This window comes from Accipiter gentilis, chromosome 8 (genome assembly GCF_929443795.1).
Source record: "Accipiter gentilis chromosome 8, bAccGen1.1, whole genome shotgun sequence".
NCBI lineage: Eukaryota > Metazoa > Chordata > Aves > Accipitriformes > Accipitridae > Astur > Astur gentilis.
This window is the reverse complement of record NC_064887.1, coordinates 17623332-17640632: the sequence shown is the minus strand read 5'-3', so window position 1 is coordinate 17640632 and position 17301 is coordinate 17623332. Positions and strand designations below refer to the sequence as shown.

The 17301-nt window shown below is 41.6% G+C and overlaps 1 long non-coding RNA gene across 4 annotated transcripts in view; it reads right to left on the bottom strand.

Moving 5' to 3' along the window:
- The window catches only part of LOC126042189 (uncharacterized), a 37773-nt gene extending 22726 nt beyond the window's left edge, over positions 1 to 15047 (bottom strand). For 3 of the 4 annotated variants that reach the window (XR_007507073.1, XR_007507072.1, XR_007507074.1), the window contains exon 1: positions 14775 to 15047. This is a non-coding gene — a long non-coding RNA (uncharacterized LOC126042189). Of the gene's footprint in view, positions 1 to 88; positions 200 to 14774 lie in introns of those variants that run through there. The other variant, XR_007507075.1, reaches the window with a different exon arrangement.
- Positions 15048 to 17301: the final 2254 nt, after the last annotated feature.

Sequence of the window (17301 nt, the reverse complement as noted above, 5' to 3'; positions counted from 1 at the left end):
AGTAAGAAGAAACAGTAGTTAAGGCATAATAAATAAAGCCACCCTGAAGAAATACCTACACAAAGCAAGATGAATGGCCATCATCTACCTGGACAGTGTTGCTGCTAAACATTGGAGGAATAAATCAGATGTGTCAGGTGCACTAGGACACCTGACAAACAGGGAACGACGTTTCTTGAAGCCGTAGCTTTATCTCCGCTCGTTTGGATCAAACACTTGTAATAGTTGTGGATTAATTTCCTTCCCATAGTCAAAACAATAAAAGCCAGGCACCATTTTATTAATTTCCAAACCAGCGTCAGATAAGCAGAATTGCATTTAAAAAAGTAAACACCCTGCTATAGAATTGGAGGATATGTAAGCGTTTGGGGCTTTTTTTCCCCGTGTCTATAAAAGGGGAGGGTTTTAGCATTATGAATAGATTTCATTTTCTAAGTTGTGCTACAAAGCACTGATAAGGCAATGGGAAAGCAGCAGAGATTGAGGCAGAGCAGGAAGAAATACCACCCGTATTAGGAGACAGCCACTTACTTAGTCGCTCCCATTTGAATAAAGATGCCATTGTTCAGCCAGAAGAATGCACATATTCACAGGCCCAGCACAGAATAGCTCAGTGTATCTAGAACTCCAGAAGTGTCCAAATTACAGCCCCAGGGCCAAAACTGCCCTTGAGTCTTTCTGAAGAATGACCCTCTGCTTAATTAATCAGTGCTTTAACTGTGAGTGATCCCAGGACACACTTTTCTCAGGCCTTTTTCTTAGCTCTGCTTGTTCAGAACAAACCTTTAAATGTTCTCTGGCTGATTTTTGACCATTTTTTTCCCCTTTCAAGATTATTATTTCCTGTTTTACTGTGAAAGCTCATTAGAAACGAAGACCAGCATCTAGATGATCTCAGTTCAGTTTACTTGGACAGCAAATGATTGACTCGGCATGGAGAGACACTGGCTCCCTTTCAAGGCCTACCAAAAAAGATTAAGTCTACAGACTCCCAGAATGTTGCTACTGCAATTTTCTTTCCATATACTGGGGAAGAAATATAGCAGGGCTGATGAGTTTGTACATGCCATTCTGTTAGTCATATTTGATCCCATCGCCATAACTCCAGCTGTTGTTCATGGGATCCTTACCAAGATCTCTTTCCCGTTTACTCTGCACAAGACAAGTTTGAATTTACAGCACTGAGAACTCCTCACTGTCACAGTACAGGTTGACTGGATTCTCATAAAGCTTTTTTCCTGTCTGGAACAGAACTGAGATTCGATGGCAACTAGAAATGCATGAAGACAATGAAAAAGGCTGTGCAAAATTTCTCTCCGAATTGGACTCCACCTTGTCTACCTAGCTTTGATGATAAAATTCATCCTATTCTAACTGAAGTTAAAGTTTAACAGGGAAAGTCAAAGGTTTTGCTTAAAATGAAAACAGAGTCTTTTGGTGTGGGTTTTTTTTTTTTTAACAGTGATCTTTACAGTGAAAACCAACTGAATTTGGGCCATCTTTACAAACTTGTAACAAAATATACCAACTAGAAAATGTCAAGGTTTTAAGAAAGTCAGCATGAATGTTTTGAAAAGCTATAATGATAATATAATCTGCAGCTAGGGAAGCTGGAGCCATACTGTTTGATAGGCCCTATCTTATGATATCCAATATTAAGCTAAGTAAAATGATATGACCGGATGGCCTAACTAAATTTAGTAGTCTGGTGAATTGCCACTCTACTAAATTTAGTCAGCCTATAATGGGCATTAGATATCCACATTCCAAATGATAAAATCTGTCTTGCTTTTTTAGGCTCCCAGTGAATGCACAATATACTATGTTGCACTATTGAGAAATAAACAAATCTGCAAGGGAAACCAGGGGAAGGGGGGAATCAGGACCTTGAGGAACGCAGAAGGAATTGGGGTGTTCAAATCCACATCCTCATGCTCAACACTACCCCAGCAGCAGGTGAAGGTGCATGGGTGCTCCCCAGAAATAGGACCTGAAGGGAGGGGAGGAGGAGGACTCAGACTCGGTACGTGCACTAATCCTCCCCACCATAAAGCTGCCACTCCAAACGTAGGTTAGTGTTGGAGCCATGGGAAGAGGAGTGATTACAGGTGGGAGCTGGGGTCTCTGAGCCTTCCTGCTCTTACAAAACATATGCTGGCTGCATTTTCATACCATTCCTTCTACATTTTCCTTTCTGAGCTTTGTAATCCTGATGGTAAACAGGGCAGTAGATTTCTACATAGATTTCCATGCATCTGTGAGCCAGCTTTACAGCTATGGAAACTGCTAAGTCACTTTTCTCAAAACCATATTCAAGGTGTTACTTACACAGTTCCTGCTGTTTAAAGGGGATTTCTGCTTCTCAGTCCATGTGTGCTGTGACCTCTCCACTGGTGTGAAATCATGTAGGACACATTTATTTTTTTTAAATATGAAATCTAATAGGGTTAGAAGCTTTTAAAATTTCTGGTATTAATAAGTAGAGAAGAATAGTAATTGGATATGAAAAGGAAGCACCATAACATTATTCCTGTGTCCTTAAAAACAGTTGCATCCTTCTGTTCCCATATAAGAAGCTACTGGGTGCCTCATGTAACTCAGTGATACTTCTTGATTACAGACAAGAAATAGTGCCCTTGTCCTCACTTCAGTTCCCAGTACAGCAACAGAGACATAGCCCTGATATTCAGCAGGTTCTGCCGATCTAGCTTTATACTGAAGGTTGAGTATCATAAACTCTAAGTACCTTTAATCCCCTCCTTACAATAGGCAAATTTAACCTGTCTGAAGTTCTGTATGCATCATTCTCTGCAAGAAGCAATTTTATTGATCATAGCTGGGTGTACATGTTCAACAGCAAGAGACTCAGACCAGTGGTTTTAAAAAATAATGTATCTCAAAATAATCAGTATAGAAACTCGAAACTCCCTATTTCCTTAACCCTTTACACTAAAAGGGAACAAACAGCTTGGAAAAATACTGCATCCTTTTGGCAGGGGGAGCTTCTAAAGTAGTGGTTAAGAAGAAGGTATGAAAATAAGATCATGACAGCTATTATCTGTATGCAGTCCATCCATGTAGACACTGTTTTGGAAACAAGAGAAAGGAGAGGGAGAGGGGGACAGAGTCTCAAAATTCAGAGCATTTTGTTCATTTGTGACATTCTAGTTTTCACTCAGAATTTACCCTTTCACATGATTTTTAAATCTGAGTTCCCAATAAATGGATGTGGGAAATGTGATCACCCTTTCCACGTCCCTTCCTCTTAACTTTCAGAAACGTTGGCCATATTGACCCCAGTTGCATCTGGAGGTTGTGTAGGTCTCAAACACACAAGGTCTATCACAGGTATCACAAAGCGCACCCCTACCAATGCCCCCATCAAGGCATCAGCTGACCCCCACCTTGGAGGGGCTGTCACGGAGGAAACCTATTAGACACCAGAGAATCCAACCAGAGCATCTAAACACACAGCAAACCAGGGTGGCCTAGTTCTGCTGCTCACACAGTAACTTGTTTTTCTTTTTATAATTATGTCTTAATCATTCTTTATGCTGAAATAATCATAACATATTTACAACCAGCGTCTATTTTAATTTTTGTCTTCAGATCACTTTCTATGTGGCCTCATACTGCCATTTCCAGCCCAAATGACACCCTTCCTATCAAAGCCAATTTGGATTTCTTTTCTCAGACACAAGTTTGTAAGGTATTTTTGTCAAATGATTTACTCAAGTTCAGATGTTACAAGTAGACCTGCTGGTGTAAAGAGGTAGAGCAGCAAGTCTGGATCTGACCCAACAGGTACTGAGTTTGTCATTGCTGTATTTTGTAACTCTATAACAAAACCTCATTTGTGTAGCATGGCTTCATAACCCAACAGACATGATGCTTGCCTGCTGAGTCCAGTTGTGCTTCTCACTTTTAGTACAGGTGAATACTTACTGGCCAGTAACCACCAGCATTGTTTTCCAAACACCATTAGCTTTTTTGTGGCTGCTGCTGCTTTTTCTTTTCTGATACAACTTTTCTCCCATCTGCCATGGTTTTTCCAAACTACTTGTAATTATTTGGAAAAATGCATTAGTTTTGCGTTGTTCTTAAGATGAGTTTCATCTAGACTTGCTCATTTACATATATTCATGTTTTACAAGTTTTCTCCTCCTCGCTTTTTAATCCAACACCTGTTTTCACAAGGCCTTCACTTCTTCCTAATTGTCAGTCCTTATTATTTTTGTTAAAGATTGATTTTTTTCTTTCAAAAAAAGCAGTTCTATTGCTCATCCATTTTAAAATCATAATTAACTTCATCTCCTTCCTCATTTACTAATGGTTCTATTTTCTCTCCAGTATTTCCTTTTCCCCTGATACAGTCATAAACTCTCTCTTGTTCCGCTCATCCCCTTTGGCTAACTTTAACTCATTCCGCCTTAAGCCGGGGAAAGGGAGACCTTCACAACACAGCGCTTAGAACTTCCACACCGTTTTATACTTTCGAAGTCTTTTGCAGACATCAACTCATTAACTTTCATAACATGCCAGTCAGGTAGAGAAGTATTATTAACAGCTTTATTTTGATGAGGAAAGTGAAAAGGAGGTCCTGGATAATCGATGCTGACTGCAGATGGGCTGCTCCAAGAGCCGAAAATCGCGTCTGTGTCATGTGCTCAGGCAAGTAGACAACTAAGCCTGCTAGTGGGCACAACATCAGCAGCAGCAAAGTCGGAAATCTGAGCTCAGGGAACGCAGTGCAAAATCTCTCTTTCAGCTGCCTTTATTTCAGTTTATTTTTTAGGTGAAGACTCCACAGAGGTTACACACCTAGGTTTCTGTTCAGTTCTGCTGGTCAGATGTTCCTATGCAATACTAATACGTCTGGTTAAAAATGCTATGGGAGAAAGCAGTGCAATTGTTTGCCTAGAGGGTATTTTTAAAAACCTGCTGTCGCTTTATACAAGTGCCTGACAAACATCTTTAGTCTTTGATAGCCATTACTCTTAGAAAAACAATTTCAAAACCATATGCTCAAGGTGCTTGAACTAAGATTTAACCAGCCCTGTTTACACAGGGGCATATCAAGGATATATATTCTCATGCAAATATGCAAGGCTGGGCTTCCTGCAATTTTCTTCAGTTTTGTTATACCCACACAGCACTATACAGGATTCTTTCAGTGTTTCTTAGCTTGAGGTCCACAGACCACTTCTGGGCTACAAGACATCAGGAAGTGGTGGATGAAACGACTGCACATTTTCCGAGGAAGGCTGAAAGCCTAAGCCGTGCAAGCATGTTCCAGTGAGCAAACAAAGAGAAGGGGGTGAAATCAAATAAATGAATGAACAATCAAAGCCTATCTTAATTTTTAGTTGGCTTGCAAATGACAAGCGTTGTGGTTGGACGCGCAACACAGCCTGGGGACATTTTTTTCATGATCCTAAACAGTGGTTAAACACTCCTTTGTGTGTCTGGAAATCTAAAAAGTTAAATGATCTTCATGAGACTCTTTTCTTCTGAGCTGGTGTCAGCAACATCTTCATCACCCTTGCTTGAACTGCAGTGCATCACAACACTGCTCCCTAGCATGGAAGGCCTAGAGCTTGTTGTAATCCTGCACCTCACGCTAGCTGACCCAGGGGGTCCTCACTGAGCCCTCTGAGGAGTCCTCTCCCCTTCCCCTTCCCCCCATGCTGCCCTCCATGCCCCTCCGTGCCTCTCTCCCGCAGGCACAGGCAGGGCAGGCTGCCCTGCAGCCAGGGGCTTCCAGAGGGGGAGCGAAAGCCGGTGCCATGCTGCAATTTATGGGGCTGGCAGCCAGATGAGGCACAGAGCTGCGATTTTCCTCTCTCCTGGGGGACTACCCAGGGGTGGAAAGTGAGAGGTGACGGCCTAGTTCCTCCACCTCCAGCGCCTTTTCCAGAAAGAGGTCTAAGTTAGTTCCTGGATCTCCATTCGTGCGTGTGCGTACAGAGGGGAAAGCAGGGGAAGCATCCAGCCCCTAAAACCAACTCGGTTAAGTTCTGCTGAGCAGGAGAGGCTCAGCACACAGCCTGCTTAGCACTCCCAAACTGTGCTGGGCAAGTACCCAGTTCAGATGTTTATGGAGGTTTCTTTCTGAGGGCTGAAAGCTTGCATCTGTGCTCCCAGTTCAAGTTCTCTCACAAATTTGAACAAAAAGCTTGTAAAGTTCAGCATCTTCCAAATTGCCCCATATAAGTCACTACTGAAACCATATCCAAATGGCTCCCCCCCCACCATACCTTCCACAGAAATGACCTAAACTTTGTCAGGTTCACATGTCCCTAGAGATGATCTCATTTCACTGCTTCAAAAGAGCTTTGGTCTGCACAGCCTGTAGCAGCAAATTTACACTTCAAAAAGCAGACAGCTTTTTCCACATCTTATTCACTTAATGGGTGAGAATGTAAAATTAGTTCCGTTGCTGATGAGGACCTTGAGCCAAATGAAAAGTGTTCATTTGTCAGCACAGACTTACAGCCTGAAACATGATTATATAGCTAATCCAATAATGGGTTTTGATGCTGAGCATTTATTTATATACAGTATGTCTTGTTATCTGTTGATAATCAGGCTCTACAATTTACTCTCTTTTGTGTCATTAGACATAGCAACATCTTCCAGACATATTACATTTGCGTGTCAACATACAAACACACACAACACCTTTCTGACCAAAATACTCTTTGCCTATTTGCCTTGAAACAGCGTTTGAATTTGAGCTTTTTGTAGTTTAAAATATTAGTAGCACATGAATCATTTTAGACTGAAAATTTCTCTGCATCTTAGAAGTCTTAATAGATTAAATTTTGAAACATAAATTTTGTTTCCTTATCTATAACATCATATGAACTAATGTATTCTTTTTTTTGCCTGATGTGAATACCAATATTTAATTATCTCAGGTATAAATTTGTATACATTAAATGGTCCTTGTCCTAAAGTATTCCATCTCCTAACATCAAATGGTATCTTAGATTTGCTAACTATGCAAACACCACTATTTGATGGCTGAACAGATTCATCTTTTATAGAACAGGAAGTAAGTATAACTTGTTAATGTTAATAACAGGCATAGTTCCTACATCAAGTACATTAAAATCAAACGGAAAACCAGAAAGTTGTTTGCTTGCTTTTGCTTTTTCAACTTTTTGACTCATTTCTGTTGGTACCTAATACTCCTGCAGTTCTGTGGATGACTGTAAATATCTAACACTGAATTACTGGGACAGCTTACTCCTCATTTAAATATAGAATACATAAAATTTGAATATTTAAAATGGGCAGGCCTTTTAATAGCTATACTATAGTATGATACATTGTAACATTCACCAGATATTAAAAAAAAAGTCTATGGGAAAGTAAAATCACTCCAGTATTAAACTGGAAGTTAATTGCAAATGTGGGGCACACCTGCAAACTCTGCGAACAATCCTGCAACACTACACGAGGCAATTCCTGTGCTCAAGGAAAGCTTTGCCTGCAGAAACACCCAGGAGCACCTCTGAAGGTTGGGTGAAGTCTCCTCTAAATTTGGCAGTCAGGAACCTTTTAGAAGTAAAGCGATTAAGCAAAATTTACCTCAAAGAATACTGCAAATCAAGGGTGCAGGTGAAACACAAATGGTGTATGAGCCAAACTCGAGCTTTGTCACTGCCTCTCCTATGAGCAGGATCAGGCCTCCCTGTGTGCTTTTGTTTAGCTGAAATTTACTCTACAATAAATACTTATATATTGCTGCAACATGATGTTTTATTGGGCTGCACTAGTTTACTAAAAACAGCAGGCTGGTAATAGCAGTGCTTGTGGTTTTGCCTGTAATTCATTTGTGCATGGTAATGCACAGGGAGAGATATGATACAAGATAATAAGGCAAATTAAAAAAACGACTAAACTCAGTACTTGCAATATACAGTATATTAGGACCATGTTCAGACAGGCTGATTCTTTGGATATTTTTATTTTTTGTTTTACCTCAGCAAGGTAATTCATTAGGTATTCGCTTGGGTAAAGAATAAATGAATATAGCACACATTACATCCTCACTTTAGTTGCAGAAACAAATCTTTCCTGTACCCGCCAATGTAATCTTCAGAGTTTTCGTTATATAAAACACCTCAAGAAAAATGCACCTCAGTAAGATTTACACTTTATTACTCTAATGATTCTACAAACACTGCCACAATGTGATGAAAGGCAAAGCAGTCCTGATCTGATTGAGAGCTAATAAAAATCAGTACTGAAAACTGAAAATAGCACCCTTATCATCTTTCTTTCATTTAGACCTGATTACTAGGGGATTATAATGCAATCACAGCTATGTGTGAGAGGTAGCTATGGGAACCAGTTTTAACTGTTTATCTAGCCAAAGATCTTAATTTAAGTTTGAACACTCTGATTCATTTATATGTAAGACACCAAGGAGACAAAATGCAGAAGAAACAGATGCTCACTTGCTCTTTCCATTTAACTTCATAAGCTACCAGCCAATTTGTCTTTCAGGGACAAAATTAATTTCTGATGACAATGTGAGCAAGTAATAAACTAGGAGTTCCTGTCCTGGGAAACTTGTTAAGGCCATGTAATGTTCTGGAGTTATTTAGAAAAAAACAATTTGCTCATAGACTTGCAGGGACATCTGTAACAGAGTTTTCTTTGTCCCTGTGCTGTTACTCATTTCTGGGGGCTTTATGACACCTTTTCCAGAGGTTGATTTGAAAAAGTTCAAAAGGAAACATATTGCCCATTATTTCTTTCCTGTGGGGTTTGGGTGTTTTTTTAGACTGCTCTTTTTCTCCCCTTCATATTCACAAATCATGCAAACCTCAACCCACTTGCTTTGCTACTTCCACACAGCCTGAGAAAGTAACCACCAGCCAGGAGGCCTAACAAAATTAATCAAAAATTATCTGAGGAAAACAGTTTGTCAGAAATTTCAAGGCAAGTACGCACCTGAAAATATCTGACAGAGCACTGCAAAAAAGGTCTGTTGCGCATTTAGATGGCAGGAGCTTTGCCCATTAATGCTGTTAACTCTGTTAAGCTACCATCATTAGCAGGGGAAAAAAATGCCAAAATGAAGAGAGAAGAGAGGAAAAAAGAGAGAGACATCTACTCTCAGAGCTTGCATTTTCGGTATGGGCTGTGTGTACATGCTCCTGCATCAGTTACTTAATCAAAATGTTCTCTATGTTTCATTATCTTTGCTGATGCTCTTTCCCCATTTCGGTATTTATTTCGCATGAACAGCTCTTTACTCTGGTAACACTTTCCTATCATTTGGCTCATTCATTGGGGTTTTATCCCCGCCTGGCAGTCCACCCCCATCTGAGGTAAATTCCTACAGTCTAATGTCTGTCCATTAGCACATTTAAAATCGCTCCGTCTGCTGTGCTTAACATTCGTTTACAGCTTATGTGCTTCACATGAATGTTCCTTTTCCAGCAGTTCTTTTGAAGAAAGTTTAAAGTAAGTTGCAAAATGTTTCTTTTTCATCTAAACAGGGAAATGAATTTAAGAAAGGAAGAGAAGAGCCTGAAGGTTTAGCTCTTTCAAATTTTAAACAGAATTCAAAACACTGTTGGAACACATCTGTCAGAGAAAGCACGAGAGCACCTGCATTTTAAGAGTGAATCTCTTCCCTAACTCCTTCCTTGATAATAGCTTGCACGAACAGCACCTTTAAACCACATCAATCCCAGACACTTTCCATCCATCCAGTTATTATTTCCCTTGGCACTGAAGTGCAACTACCTCTAGACTGAAGCTTCTCAGTGATGTGCAGCCCACTGTACAGCACCATGGCTCACAACAAGACGTGATTAGAACTATTGGGCTGAAATTATAAAACAAGGGGAATTTTAATCAGGTATTTCAAACCAGAGCTTGGCCTGGATGCTGCATGGAGCAATACTAACTCTTCATTTAAAGGCCAGAAGGTTTCAAATACAAATTATAAGAATTAAGTTTGGAGCAGAAAAACTAAGAATTCAATGACAGTTATAAAGTTTACCATGGTTCTGTTTGTATTTACATAGCAGGGCCTCACCAGCCCTGCCCGAGTGCACAGTACATGGTCTGACTCTGGGTCTGTAGGGAAGGGTGCACCATGGTCCAGCTGTTTCCTACTGCGCTCCTTTACCTTCAGTTAGCTTTTAGTGATCAAGTTAGTGCTTCGAGACGTGTCCACCCACGGGTGGTGGCTTAACTGAGCCACCATTAACTGAGCAGCAATAAGGGTGTCAGCGGCAAGGACCGCTGCAAACTTCTTATCAGTGGGACTCACAGAAAATTTAAGTTCATCGCTTTAACGGTGATTTGTTTTCATACCGTCCTTGCCACACAGCTTTGAAGGCTTGTGTGCAAAGGCAGGATACATACTGAGGCCATACAGATGAAAACAGAGCATTAATTCATGTTTCAAGAGCACAGAGTAAGGAATGTTCACACACTTTAGAAAAAAACCACAACCTTTTGCAAATTAAATTAGTGCTTGGGAGAGATGAGATCAGCCAGTGCTCTGACATCCTCTTGTACAGGCAAGCGGGAGCTGTAGCAGGGACATGACAACAGTGTTCCTCTAAGGGGGGAGCTGATGAAATTTCCCACCTAAGACACTCCACAGGTTTGGGACATATTGATTGCTGAGGCAAATTTAATAAAAAAGAATGTAAGGATATAAAAGAAAGACTCTGTCAGGAAGGTTTGGGTGGGAGAAGTTTGACTCGTTATTTGGGGAGCTCAGTGACAAGTCTGAAAATTCGTGTTGTCCTGCTGGGAAGCACAACAGTCACCTTGGGAAAACAGTTTTCTGGGCTGCAGGTATAGGAGAGAGGCTGGGGTAGGGCTACTGTTTATATACTATTAATACTCCACAAAGCAAAATGTTAATTAGCATGCAATTAAGGTGGAAAGTATCCTTACCTGGATTTAAAAAATCCTAAACCAATAATGTAGCTTAGTCATACAGTACAAATATTGGGAAAACTAAGCATTTCAGTTCACTTCACCAGTCACTCAGAGCCCCTGGCAAACTAGCTCAATAAGAGCCATTTAAGGTGGGGAAGTGCATAAAGGAGAGGGGGCAAAGAGATGGGCCGGGGCAATTTTGGGGAACCTGTTCCACAGAATCACAGCTGCCACTTCCTTTCCTGTGAGGGTCTGAGACCTGACTCAACACCACAGTGCAAAATTTCTTAGATATATCATTTTAAAATTTGCAACAGTCTAATGCTTTACTTTTAAAAACTTGCAGATCAGGAAGACATTAGTAGAACAATGGAAAACTTGGCACCTAAATAACTCCATAATGTATTTCCAAAACCAAACATATTTTCCACTCTTCCACAAAACTCAATATTGTATAATATATTACACATTTCTATGCAGAAAGTCTTACATAACCTGTCTCCATTTCAATGAAGCTGTAAATTTGGGGGTTGGATATCTGAAATGCAATTTTGATTAAGTTAAGAAGTGGGAATACCACAGCTGGGCTGGAGTCAGGTGAGTCTGAGAAAAGAGAGAGAGTCCATAGGCCTCTCTAAAAAGCCCTCAGCACAAAATGAACCTCTAAGATTGCCTTTACAGTATTGAGCCTACAAGCCCAGAGGATGACAAACTTGTTTAGGGTGGGATATGTTGAAGCAGGATGCCTATGCCCCGGCCTAGTTTAGTGTTTTACAGATTGTAACCGCCATATTTCTGCTACAACAGAAGCAACATGAGCTCCCTCAGCAGTACATTAGGGTGCAAATTGACAACAAACAAGGAAACGTTTCTTTTAGCTCCAGAAAGCAGCACAAAAAGCATATGTGACCTATATGTGAGCTGTGTCACTAATACCTCAGTCTTCAGTGACATAATCCCAGTCTGGTTCACCTCTGGTCTTGGAGGGTGTCAATCTTTGGAAGACCAACAAGTCAGCAGATGCTCATCCTTTCTGCAATGCCTCAGTAGAAACCAGATCTTTGTTTCATGGTGCATAAAGGCTGCGAAATCCATGAAGCTCGGAAATCTCAAGGACTACAAAATAAATCCATTCCTATGCAGTGCTAATACAGGAAATTCCAGTGCGAGGGAATGCAGCCTCTGTCCAACATACTATAACAAGCAGAAGAATGTGGCTTCAGAGGAAAAAACTTTTAACTGGTTCCTAGTGGGCTCATTCATAAGTTGACTTTGCATTACAGTAAGAAGCCTATTGATCTATTCAGTCACGGATGTATTTCTGCTGGCCTCACCGTGAGAGCAGCAGAGCCACGGTGGACAGCCTGCTAGGCATCCCGTGTGGGCAGGCCATCCTTCACCTGTGAGACCAGGCACACGCGAAACATGGAAAGTGTGATTTTCTGGTCCTGATGAGCTCACGGGGAGGCAGGCAGTACTGTGAAAGTCTCTCCCTTTGAAAGAAATTGGAGAAAACTAGCCTGAGGCTACTCACCTCTCCCCCTCCTCATGAAGCCAGTAAAAAACAATCAACACCAAACCTATTAATTTAACTAAGCAGCAACTATAAATTGAAGCTTAACATGTATCATGAAAAATGCTTTTCAGTGTCTCCTGTGGCTGGCAAGATGACCAGTTAGCACACATGATATTGTCCGTACCTGCCTAATAGGAACCTGACTACCGAGACCTGAGACTCAAACCATGCAGACCATACTTGGCCTTCAGAGAAAACTATTCTGGAAATGTCAGGGGAAAAAAGGGAAAAGATGAGAATTGGACCCTAAACCTGACATAAATTCCAATAACAGCATCTTACAGCCTGCCATTCTCATCTTTCCTCTGATAAACAGGTGGCAACAGAGCGCAAAAGATGCAAACCTTGGGCCTGAGAGCCCCTCTGAAGGGATCTGAGCGCAGCGGTGCCGTGCCCGGGGGCATCGTGAGGGTGGCGGCATGGCGTGCGGTGGGGTGCAGGTCACAGTGCCTGCCCCTTCTTTCCCTTCCAGCTCTACCTGCCTTTGTGGCATGGGGCAGGGACAGCACGCACACACCTTGTGCTTTGAATCTGTGACCCAGGACTGTCCTTCACAGCGATGTGCCAACTCAGCTGCAGTAGATCTATTTTTTTAGGTTTAACCATATTATAAATGTTAGCCAGTAATCACAAAAGCAAAATCTCCCCCTTTTTACAGAAGGGCTCTCTTCATCACCCAGGTGAAAGCTAACAACCTGAGAGCGACTGTTACTGACACATGAAAGCTTGGTTGTTCCAGCTAGATGAAAGGCACCAAACCTGAGACAAATATTTTGTCAGCCCTCATGGGGAATCTTGTAAAGCCATCTCCCATCCTGTAACCGTTCTGTGGTTAAATAGTAGCTTCAGTTCTCTGATGTTGCAATCCAGCACCTTTCACAGGCATTAAATTCCCTCTAAATTAATTCTAAGAAAAAAAATGCATTCTGCTCAGAGTTATTTCTATTGCCCAGTTATTTTCTATGAATCTGATAACTAGTTTCCTGCTACAGAGATTACATCTTGAATACTTAATGCCAATTTGGAAATTTTTTAGACAAAACAAAAATAGATCTAAAATATAACACACACAGTTTAGCTAAGTGTAGAACATTAATGCAAGGCATGATTGGAAAAACAGCAAGTAAATTGGAGGAGGAGAGCAGATTCAATGGATATAACAATGGTTAGTACATGCTGTAACTGGTCATTCAGGCATTTCTGGTTCTGAAAGCACATTTTTCTTAGCATAAAAATCTCAGAGTTCAACAATTCAAAAAAAAAAGTTAGAACGAAGGATAGAGTGCAGCCAAAGGATAGCCTTTAACAACCATTTCAAAATGAAATCTAAATATGCTTACATATTAGATAAATGTTGGCTTCCAGGGAAGCTTTACAACACTTTAACTCCATCCTGGACTGGGATATATGGAAATGTTTTGAATTTCCATAAGTGTCCAGAGCGCTCTGCTAAGCTAACAAGCTGATATTTCTATTCATATAAGAGCAGCTATTTTTTCCCTGAAGTAACTCACCAGGCTCTCTTTGGTGACTTTTCTTTCTTTTTTCTTTTGAGCTGCTGTACAATTTCATTAATAGGACTATACAATAATTATTCTTCTCATATTCTCATCAGCTACTGATAACTCAACTGCCCTATTTTTTGCCACAAGGATTCCAGCATCTACTTTTTTTTTTAAATGTCAGAGGTATTTTCCCTCTCTCATTACTTAAAACTCAGCAAAGCTAGAGCTTTGCATATAGGTAGAACATCTTCTCACTGGCCACTCTCAATCCCTCCCCCCCACCCCCAGCACACTTAAGTACTTTGCAAGTTTTTTCTTACCCTTCATAGCCAAACCAGCAGTGACCAGTCCATGACCGATTGCCCAGCCCACACACACCACACACACATGCATACAACCCCCATAGAATAGACAAATTAAGGCTGACCTTAACTCTCCCTAGCCGAAGGTGTTGCAAGGTGAGCAGGGAGACCCAGTGAGCTGTCTGAATGCTGCAATGACCCAGGGAAAGTGTGGGCAGTTGTACTCCCTGCAACAGATTAGGAAAATGCAACCCTGAAGTCAAAAAGATCAGCCCTGGCTGAGATTTGCAAACACCTGAGAAGAGCAGACTGGTACCCGTTCCCAGGACACACTAGGCATCCTTCCATCTGCATTTTGTCCTTGTTCATATACAAGCAGAATCAGTTAAAAAATCCTGTAACTGGCTAAATCAATCAATGATTCTTAACAAGAAACAACATATCAACAAATGCCTCTTGACGCTCTACCTTCAGGCTGGTACAGGCAGCCCGTTTCTCACTGCTTGCCCCGCCGATGCTGTGGCTGGCTCCAGCTCATGCAGAGCTCAGCTGGCCACCGCGGCAGCTCGCGTCCAGCAGCCGGCAGCGCACCGTCCTCCCACACTGTCCCAGCGCTCCTCGGAGACCTGAAAACACAGCAGCAGTGCTTCCTCCACAGGCAAGACTGCTCAGCCACTGCTTTCATGGGTACAGCACCAGCACCTTAATAGACAAATCCCTCTTGAGGAAGGTACGGCCCCAGAGTCCTTAGGCTCGTGGGTGCAGCTTGCAGTGACCACGGGCCCTGGTGATGACAACCTCTTTACCCGCACAGACTTAGAGTATTAATTTGCAAGCAACGGACAGAAGCAGGGCTGTCAGCCAACCAGTAGTATTTTGTAGAGTTGATGCCATATGTCATATATTAAAGGTCTTACTTCAGCAAAACACATGGTTTAATGCTAAGCACAGGGGTGTCCCAGTGAAGCCAGTTGCACCTCTCATGGTCTTCAAGACAGCTACCTGAAGAGCTGTATAAGTGGGGTTTTAGTTATTTTACTATAACTTTTTTCTCTATATTAGCCTTCTTTTTCAGTCTCTGTGTTTAAAGTTGAAAGAAATTATACGCAAATGTAGAAGATAAAGTAGGATTCATAGCAAAGAAAGCAGGTACTTTGATTTTAACTGTACTTAAAACTAGGGAGGAACTTGAAGGCCAAAGAAAATGGCCCATGGAGCTAAGCAATTTTTGTAACTTGTCATTGTGTGTGATGCCTTTAAGCAAGTCCACCACTGAAGGCTGTACTCTGTCACTGAACCTGAAACCCTATACAATGTTTTTGTCTGGTCTAGCTTCCCATGGCTAGTGTATCTCAGGGCAGGAGGGAGATCTTATCAAAACAGGAGAGATTAGGAGCAGCAAGCAAACCTGCTCAGCAAACAGTTATGAATCTGGAGAGACACCCTCTCCTCACAAAATCAAAGCCTACAGATATGAGTTAAAATAGGCAAGATGACTATGTCAAAAAGATGAAAAACCATTTGGCTTCTGGAGCCTGGAAGGTGATTCCACACTGTAACTGCTCATTGGGCAGGGGCACGTGCAAACCCTTTAATATGGCTGCCCAAGCAATAGCCCAGGAAGAGCAGCTTTCACAATTTGGCAGCTGGATGTGGAGATAATCGTGCGGATATGGGCACTGACCTCTCTGCTAGAACAGATAATAGAATAAAAAAGAGGAAGATGCCAAGGAGATACTTGATTTCTTTGGGTAATTGTGACTTGCAGTTTGTTATCACGCTCAAGTGGAACATCAACGGGTTTGGGTTTTTTTGTGAATTTTTAGGGAAAATTGATAACATCAGCAGTCAGCTATCTCCTATTACCACTGTCTTGGTTCCTAACACAGCTAATAATTCAGACCTGATGGGCTCCTTATGATCATTTTGGGTCAAGGTCTGGGGTAACAGAAAATGATTGCAAAAGAAGGCAACTGAGAGGAGGCTGTCCTAGGCCACAACACTAACCTTCTTTACAACTGAAAACCCACTCTACAGATACGGCGTTGCCCTTTGTACTCCCTCGGCTGCCGAGGACCGGGACTACCCTGGCCAGGTGGCCTGTTCCCTGGGTGCAGGAACTTGCTCGCATCAGCCCTTGCTTTCTCTCCAGCATCACAGTGAGGTTCCTTCGCCTTTGAAAGACTGAAGTGGATACCTCATTAGGCCTTGATTATCCTCAAGCAATTGCTTAGATTTCTGCCCTATTACCGATCTGCCTTTTTTAGCAGAGGTCGTGGAATGGGCAGTGGCTGTCTTGTCTTCGTTATAATGCATCATTTGAAACTTTTCAATTAAGCTTCAGATCAGGCCACAGTACTGAGACCGCTTTAACGAGGGTGAGTAATGACCTTGTGCTGCACGTGATTTCTGGCACACCATCAGTTTTAATTCTTCTTGATCTTACTGTAACCCTTTGATACTTTGGATCAAGGGTTCTCTTGAAATGCTTTAAGCACATCGCAGGACTTTCAGGGACTGTTCTGACATGGTTTCTATCCAACTTGTCTCAACGTAGCCAGACTGTCACCTGTGAGTTTTCCATATAAATTCAAATTGCCAAAGATTAAAGGGAGCTGAAAATCTGGCCTGTGCACAGAACTGGGGAAATCTGGTGTGGGTCCCCAGAGTAAGTGAACCTAAGGAGGATTCTGCTATAAGAGCAAGGTAACCCCTTTGATGTGCCATGCCCAAGTACAGCAATGCTGATTAGAACAGAAAGCTACATTATGCTGGAGTAGTGAATTTACTAAGAACTACTGAGAGAGAGAGACTTCCAGAAATTTAGGCTTCCCAGTTAATACCCATCTTTACATTACGTATAGGTCAAACTAAAACTCTGTGGTTTAAAACACAGCGTAGACCCTCATCTTGTTAAGCCAGCAATAGAAATCACATTGACATCAGCAGGATAAAGATCTTGCCTTTGAGTTAAGGGATATTTGGACCCAGATCC